This window comes from Lolium rigidum, chromosome 3 (genome assembly GCF_022539505.1).
Source record: "Lolium rigidum isolate FL_2022 chromosome 3, APGP_CSIRO_Lrig_0.1, whole genome shotgun sequence".
NCBI classification, from domain to species: domain Eukaryota; kingdom Viridiplantae; phylum Streptophyta; class Magnoliopsida; order Poales; family Poaceae; genus Lolium; species Lolium rigidum.
Window position 1 is genome coordinate 194,739,092 of NC_061510.1, and position 8,202 is coordinate 194,747,293.

The 8,202-nt window shown below is 48.9% G+C and overlaps 1 long non-coding RNA gene across 1 annotated transcript; it reads left to right on the plus strand.

Moving 5' to 3' along the window:
* The first annotated feature begins 443 nt into the window (after positions 1 to 443).
* On the plus strand, positions 444 to 5,583 carry LOC124702851. The gene is made up of 3 exons (XR_007002733.1): positions 444 to 730; positions 2,470 to 2,582; positions 4,183 to 5,583. It is a non-coding gene; the product is annotated as an uncharacterized LOC124702851 (long non-coding RNA).
* Positions 5,584 to 8,202: the final 2,619 nt, after the last annotated feature.

Sequence of the window (8,202 nt, forward strand, 5' to 3'; positions counted from 1 at the left end):
GCAAGTTTCCTGGTCGATGAGGGCGAATCGGTCACGGGGCTCGTCAGCGCCGCGCTCCGCCGCTCCGCACGCGAGGGGCGGCGCATGCCGCTGCTCGGCGTAGGTGATGCAAACTCCTTCCTCTACACCACCAATCGCAAATCCGACGGTATGTTTCGTTCTTCAATCATCAGAATACATTAGTTACTCTGTTTCTTGGCAAGCCCGTCACGGAATCTGGTCTTCGTTCTTTTCAGCCCTCAAGGCCAATGAGAGGATTAGCTTCAATGGATGCATGAGCTTCATGCTCTGGCAGAAGGCGGCACACCACGCTGCCGCTTATGACACTTGGTCAGAATCGGTGCTGGTAAATTCGTTGTCTCACCCGTCCGTAGCGCAGGAAGCAGGACAATGGGATCCCCGTTCTCTCGTTGACCCGATGGCCAGCTCCCCCTCCTCCCAAATTTAGCGACCGCCACCGCTGATCGATGCATGGTCGCGGTTGGGAGGAGTATGAAGCGCCGATCCAAGCACTGCAAATCAGAGTTAGAGCTGCGCTGGGGAAGCACGCATTATGTGCGGCGGGAAGGTACAAAAGAGGAGCAGATTTTCTCCACCTACTCGGAGTATTTGACTACCAGCTTGGCGTCCTAGCTCATTATCAGCAATAAGCCATTTGAGAGTGAGTGTCGCCATGCTATCAGGTTGAGGCGAATTGCCAAAGTTTTCAGCAGAAAAAACATCACTAAAGGTTACCTCTTCTCCTTTTCCGTTAATCCTTTATCTTCGTTTGGCTAAACAAATATTAGTGTGCCCAACTGTTACACATGCAGCAATCGTGTGTCATTCCATAGACAAAAAAGAACAGGAGTGACCTTCCAAGCTTACTTTGAGGACTACTTATTTATGCCATATTCAGAAGACAGAACAGTACATTTACAGTGATCAAACGAATGATAACTACATGGTAAAGTGAGAACAAAAAACAAATTTATACATGTTCGGATTAGCGGTAAATGAAAGTGCTATTGATGCTTGTTTCTGTGTGGAGCTCCCAAATCTGAAGTGTTCTTGATGCTTGCTTATGTGTGAAGCAACTAAAACTCTGTATAAAAATTAGACAAAAAACAGGGGTGATCTTCAAGCTTATTTTCTGAGATAGAGAACTGTCTACTTATGCCATACCCAGAACAACACATTTAGGATACTCACACTAACCAAAACTATATGGAAAATTAAGAATTGAAAACATAGCTGTACATGTTTGGTTTATCAGTAAAAAAATGTTCTTGTTGCTTCTCAGTAAGGTTAGCAAGTAGTGCAGACATGAGATTCTAAACTCTAAATTAGTGGCCATCCTATTGGTGACAAATCACTATCTTGCAAACCAGTTTATACAATGAAAGAACAATACTGCTTTCTTCTTCATTGTTACTTTTGTAGCAGACTACAGATAAAGTGCATTTGTCTCATGTGTAAACTAAACAAATCAGGGATGTTAAACACATATAAAATGGAACTGATGTAACTTACTCTGTCTGCTCCTGGATTTTCTTCATACTGATTGATATGAATCTCGCGTAATTCTTTTTAAACAAATGATGAAGCAAATATGTAAAGGGCATTGATGCGAACACATCACGCCAAAAGCACATCATGGGTGGCAAAAGACATTACTTAGTTTCCTGAAAAAGGAAGATCCCGGTGCGTTAGTTTGCCCAAACCAAACCCACATGTCCTGGCAGTTCTGCTGGGACCTTGGAGATGTCTCCATCTTCTATTTATATAATAAACTAAAATTGATAAGCCAGTGCATCAATTTATAAAAAGGAAACTGATAAGAAGGTAAACCAGAAAACATATCATGTCCAGCAACCAGGAACATATCAACTCTGCAGTGGCCTCTGAGCGACAACATCAACTATCAGCGACCAAACACAAACCTACCTGCAGGAGCCAAGATTGGGTTACAAATTAACTACTGGAAATGTGTGAGAGTATGTAGAGATGCAGAAAAAAGTCAAAAAGAAACTAACGAAAGCACATCACGCAAGTTATCACATTCTGAGTTCTCTTACGTGGATAGGAATCCACCATTCATCAATGTGTAGTGTTCAGCCTGAATTTCTACAGAAACAATATAATGGAATTAACCTAGATTTACTATTCAGTAACACTGCAATAACTGTAAACTCAATGCTTTGTATTACTTGCGCTGACTTAAGCACATTCGAAGTAGACAAATTTGAACTGAAAATCTTACGAATCTGAAAGAAAGAGATAAGAATCCATTTAAACTGTTGACGTGAATCTCCCAATAGTTACCGAATCAAGATAACGTAACCATTATATATTCATCATGACCTACCTTTTCATTTTTTTAGGAAACTCACTGTTGGAGACAAAATTAGCATTGATTTATCACATGAAAGAATGCCGTCAATACCTTTGAAGGTAAAGTTGTTACTAACATCAAGCGGTTCTTTGCAGCTATTTGATGGCCATAGTGATGGGTAGTGAATACCGCTGATAAATTGCAATATCCACAACTTTCAGTCACGCGGGCTATATAAATTAAGTTGCAGAAACTGAACACCACTAAGGTATGTTGACTCTACCCTCAGTAGACAAAAATATGCCCTATTGCTACAAATGATATCATATAATTCTATACCATATTATGGCATTAGCTGGAACAAATTTGCATTTCTGATCGGTGGAAATGCACGATCATTTCTGCAATCGTATTATGTGCTGTTAATTGTATGAAGCATATGAAGCAAATATATCCAAGGTTTGAACATATTTTTTTCTAAAGAAACCAAATACTCCTGATACACATTCAGAACAGCCAAAGGACAATACATATTTTCAGTAACATAATTTAGAAATAAAGTTAATGATGTACCTACGGTGAATGCTAGAATGATTTGCACATCATATTCAATTCCAAACATATGGCACCAAGAATACAAACAGATAGGTCTGGTACAAAAATACGTTGCACCAAAAGGTGGAATTCACAGGTTAAGGAAACATGAGATACCTTGCAGGTCAGCCATCTTTTGTTTTTCTGAAAAAAATAGGACACCATCTGGGCAACCGCCGCACCTGTCAAACGTATACTAAATTATTATCAAAAATTCGAGATGTACAACTATCTAGACATTACAGCAGTACACATAAATAAATATCATAAGGTTTCTCAGATAGTAACGACAATGGACGGTTTGTAATGCCTAACAAATTTACTTCAGTCTAGAGTGATGGGTGCAAGATTGAGGTGAACGCTATTGAAATACTCACTTTCAGAATAAAGTCTACCAGCGTTTCTAGTTGTAAACTTCATAATTCTTGGCTTGTGGCGGTGCTTGCAAATCAGCCATGTCATGTCTTATAATACACACGGCTGTCGTCAAAGTCGAACATGTATTGCAGCAAGCATGACATTGGGTCATCCTACAAAAGAAATAGCGCTTTAGATTACAGGATGCCAGCCAAGAATTCCACCAAAATACCTAGAAACAATGAAAAAATCGCTTTAACTCACTCATCCTAGCCTGACTGGTGTGCTTCATCGGCGGCTCCCCTGCCAGCAGAGGCTATTGTTCGCTCCCTTCCAAGTCCTCCTCCATGGTGCCAGCCGACTCGGCAAGGAAAGATGGACGCCGGGGCCGCCGAGCATACTATTCTGTAGGAAAACAAATGTTCTTGATGTTCTCTTTATAACCCGAATGCTGATGCCACAAAAGCAAATACGCCGACTGTTTGAGGTGGAGAAATGTTTAGAAGCCAAAAGATTAACAATATCTGGGAACAGTCGAAAGCACTGTGCCATCTGCTCATATAAAGATATACCTGATGCAAGCCTATACCTCTATTCCCTCTTACCTGACAAAAAGAAGATATAAAAAAAGGACACGGTACAACACAGCTGGGAGTATTTTGTAAAGCAAAGCAACCACGGATAGTGTACGTAAATTAATCTGGAATGAAAAAGAACGCTGAAGACACTGACAATGCATATAAGAAGAAACCATGGTTGGCTGCATACGAAAAGTACAACAGGCGTATATATGAGAACAAATAGCAAGAACAATAAACAACTCTAGGTAAACTGATCCCAACTGTTTGTTCTGGTCAACCATCTTGCAAAATAGTTGTACAATGAGTAAGCAGCATGGCTAACGTAATTTTGTACAGGTAGAAGGAAGTAAAGAGAAGACTAAAGGAAAAGAAGAAATTACCGCCGGCAGCCCCGTCAGGAACCTCCTCGACAGAGCGTTTGCCTAAACTTATGTCCCGCCTCCGAGACTTGGCATCAAAGAGTAAAGGATAGACATGAGGTCGCACACGCTGATGACCTGATCCGCGGCCTACACCTTGGACAGGTTGCATGACAGGCAAAGAACCAGCATGAGGCAAAGCAGCAGCCCCAAAAGGTTCACGATCAGAGCCAGCAGAAGTAAGAGCAGCAGCTGAACCAACAGCTGGGGCGGCAACACGGCGAATCGGCGAAGGGCAGCACAGGAGTGTCGTCCGCTCCTGCAAGAACCGCGGCCTGCCGGCCGAGGAAGCAACTCACCCAGGCCACGCCGGCAGGAACTGGCGGGGAAGCCGGTGGGATGGAAGGCGAAGGCTTCGGTAAAGACGGCAGGTGAGCAGGAGCAGGGGGTCAACTGTGAAGAGTAGGGCGCCGCGGCAAGAGTGGACGGAGCGGCGGCGGCGCTGGAGCCGGCCGCCGTCGCCCACGGCCAGGAGCAGCATGCCACTCATACAGAAACCTGCAACAAAACAGATGAAGTGAGGCTGGACGAAGAAACGGAGGAGAAAAAAAGCAGAAGCAAACGATGAGATTGGAAATCTAATCAGGAGTGAAGAAGAACGCAAGGAACCCTAGGAAGAACGGACTCTCCGATGTGGAGCCGCAAACGTAGGAGCCGATAAATTAGGCCCACAAAGTAGGAGGAACGGAGGAAATAGCCACGTAAAAAGATACGTGGCAGTTGGATAGTAGAGGAAGTTCTCAGAAGGGGCATGCAGAACCGGTCAACACCGGTGAAACCGGCAAAGAGCCTGAATGAAAAAAGAGGCAACCGCTGCAAAAAAATAGGATCCACCTACTGCTCCCGCTATCTGCCGGTAAATATGGAATTGTAGAAAGAAAAAGAATGAAGAGAAAAGGAAACAGACTCCCGTATGTGCAGGAAACAGCGTTGCATGAATAGGACAGGAACCTGACGTGTTTAAATCTGAATGGTGAAAACGGAGGAGGTAACAGTACCCAAAACTTTCTCATCAAAGCAGATGGGGTTAGCTTTTAGATAGGTAATAATATTGGGCTGCCTGAGCCTGCCGTACGGCAGATCGATACCCCAAAAGACAAATTAAAATGGCATCAAGAAAAAATTGTATGATTAGACCAGCTCAAAAGTCTATCAAAAACTGCTATTTCAGCTCAGCCTGTAGCCTTTCGTCTAACTACCTCGCGATCTCACTCACGAACACAGAGGACAGAGACAAAGGTTTTTGTGCTGCGAACGACTTGCAGCTTTTATGTTTCGTTCTTCCTTTTATTCATGCAAGGACTGATCGTGCTGATCACACGATGCCCACAACAGACGTGCCATCCCACGTCCGGGCGATCGAGTCATGCGCAAGGATCAGGTCAAACTACCCTATCTGCAGCTGAAAAATAGCTGAACTGCTAACTGAATTCTAACTGAAAAAACTCCTGACGCTAACCTGACGCTATTGATGCTAGTGCATCTTATTCAGAGAAGGAAAAAGCTAGAAGGAAAAAGCTAGATTAACCAACAATCTCCTCCTAATCTAGTTTTCTTTCACCTTGACCATGCCGATGTGCTGGCGCAGTTCCTGGAGACGCACTCGCCCAAGCGCCTTGGTCATGATGTCAGATAGTTGGCCGTCGGTGCGAACGAACCGAATGTCGATGTCGCCGTTCTCCACGCACCGACGGATGAAATGGTAGCGGATTTGAATGTGTTTGCTCCGGTCGTGGAAGACCGGGTTCCTGGCCAGCCGCGATCGCCGACTTGTTGTCGACGCGCAGCTCGGTGATGCCGCCGTCGCGCCCAAGCAGCTCTCCCAGCAGCCGCTTGAGCCAGATGCCCTGGCACGCCGCACCAGTGGCGGCGACGTACTCCGCCTCACAGGTGGAGAGGACGACGATCTTCTGCTCGTCGCTTGCCGGGAGATGGGACAGCTGCCGTAGTAGAACGAGCATCCCACCGGTGCTCTTCCGATCGTCGATGTCCCCTGCCCGGTCCGCGTCGCTATAGCCGACGAGACGAGCCTCCTCATCTTGGCGTGTGTAGACGCAGCCCAGCTTCCTGGTTCCGGCGATGTAGCGAAGCAGGTGCTTCACCGCGCTCCAATGTTCGCTGGTGGGAGCCTCCATGAACTTGCTCAAGTAGCTCACCGCGAAGCAAATGTCGGGGCGCGTGTGTACCGAGTAGCGCAGCCCGCCGACGGTGCTGCGGTAGAGGGTGGGATCTACCGCCTTCCCGTTCCCCTTCTTGCTCAACTTCGGGCGCGCCTCCATTGGTGTGGCGGTGGGGTTGCGGTCGCTCATCGACAATCCGTCGAGCAGCTTGTCTGCGTACGCGGCTTGGCTGAGCTGGATGCGGCCTGGCTCCTGGCACACCTCGATGCCGAGGTAGTAGGAGAGTAGCCCAAGGTCGCTCATCTTGAAGAGAGTCATCATCTTCTTCTTGAAGACGACAATTGCCTGCGCGGCGGTGCCGGTGACGATGAGATCGTCAACGTACACCCCGAGAAGCAGCCGCTCCCCATCCTTCTCCCGCGTGTAGACAGCGTGCTCCGATGGGCATTTGACGAAGCCGAGCGCGACGAGGCTCTGGTCCAGCTTCGCGTTCCATGCCCGTGGAGCTTGCCGGAGGCCGTACAACGCCTTGTTCGGGCGCAATACCTTCCCCTCCGATCCATGCTTGACGAATCCAGGAGGCTGTGACACGTACACTTCCTCCTTGATCTCGCCGTTGAGGAAGGCCGACTTGACGTCGAGGTGGTGGACCTCCCAACTCTGCTGCGCGGCGACAGCGAGCAGGAGGCGCACGGAGTCGAGGCGGGCGACTGGGGCGAAGACTTCGTCGAAGTCAACCCCCTCCTTCTGTACGTACCCTTTTGCAACGATCCGGGCCTTGAATTTGACGACGTGGCCTTTCTCGTTCTTCTTGGCCTTGTAAACCCACTTCAGTCCAATGGGCTTGTGGCCCAATGGGAGGTCGACGAGAGACCATGTCTCGTTTTCTTCCACAGCGGCCAGCTCTTACGCCATTGCCCTGCTCCAGCTCGCCTCCTTCAGTGCCTCTCCCACGCTCGACGGCTCTTCAGCCGTGGTGAGGAGCAGCCGCTCTGCAAGTCCAGGGGCTGTGTTACCTGGACCCAGCAAATCGGACACGCGGCGGTACCGGTGCGGCTCGCCGCCGTCGCTGGCATCAAGCTGCTTCTGGATCAGGTGCCGTTGGTGGTGTGGCGAACTCGATGGAGCGCTCCTCCGTCGCCGGAGGTGGAGGAGGTGTGCGTGGCGACGCCGTTCCTCCCTGGTCGGAGGTATCCCAGCTCTCCTCCTCTTCCGATTCGCGTGCAGGCGTTGGCGGTGGGCGTGCAGTCGAATTGTTCGACGGTGTGTCCACCGTGTATTCGACCTCGAAGTCCCGGGACGGGCTCGTGCCGCCGTCTTTCTCCTCCCAATCCCAGCCTTGCTGCCTCATCAAAGACGACGTCCCGCGTGACGTGGACGCGGCGAGTCGCTGGGTCGTAGACACGATATGCCTTTGACCCAGGCTCGTAGCCGATGAAGACCATCGGCGTGCTCCGGTCGTCGAGCTTGCAGAGGAAGGGGTGTGCGCTCTTGACGTGCGCGATGCATCCGAAGACGCGGAAGTGCTCGACGGAGGGCTTCCTCCCGTGCCAGGCCTCGTACGGCGTCCTGCCGTCGACGGAGCGGGTGAAGGTGCGGTTCAGCACGTGCACCGCCGTTGTGATCGCTTCACCCCGGAAGAAGCTAGGCAACTTCTTGGCCTTCATCATGGACCCGGCCATGCCCACCACGGTCTGGTTGCGGCGTTCGACCACGCCGTTTTGCTGCGGTGAGTACGGCGCCGTCAGGTGCCGCTTGACACCGGTGTCGGAGAAGTGGGCGGCGAGCTCGTTCGACGTGAACTCCCCGCCGCGGTC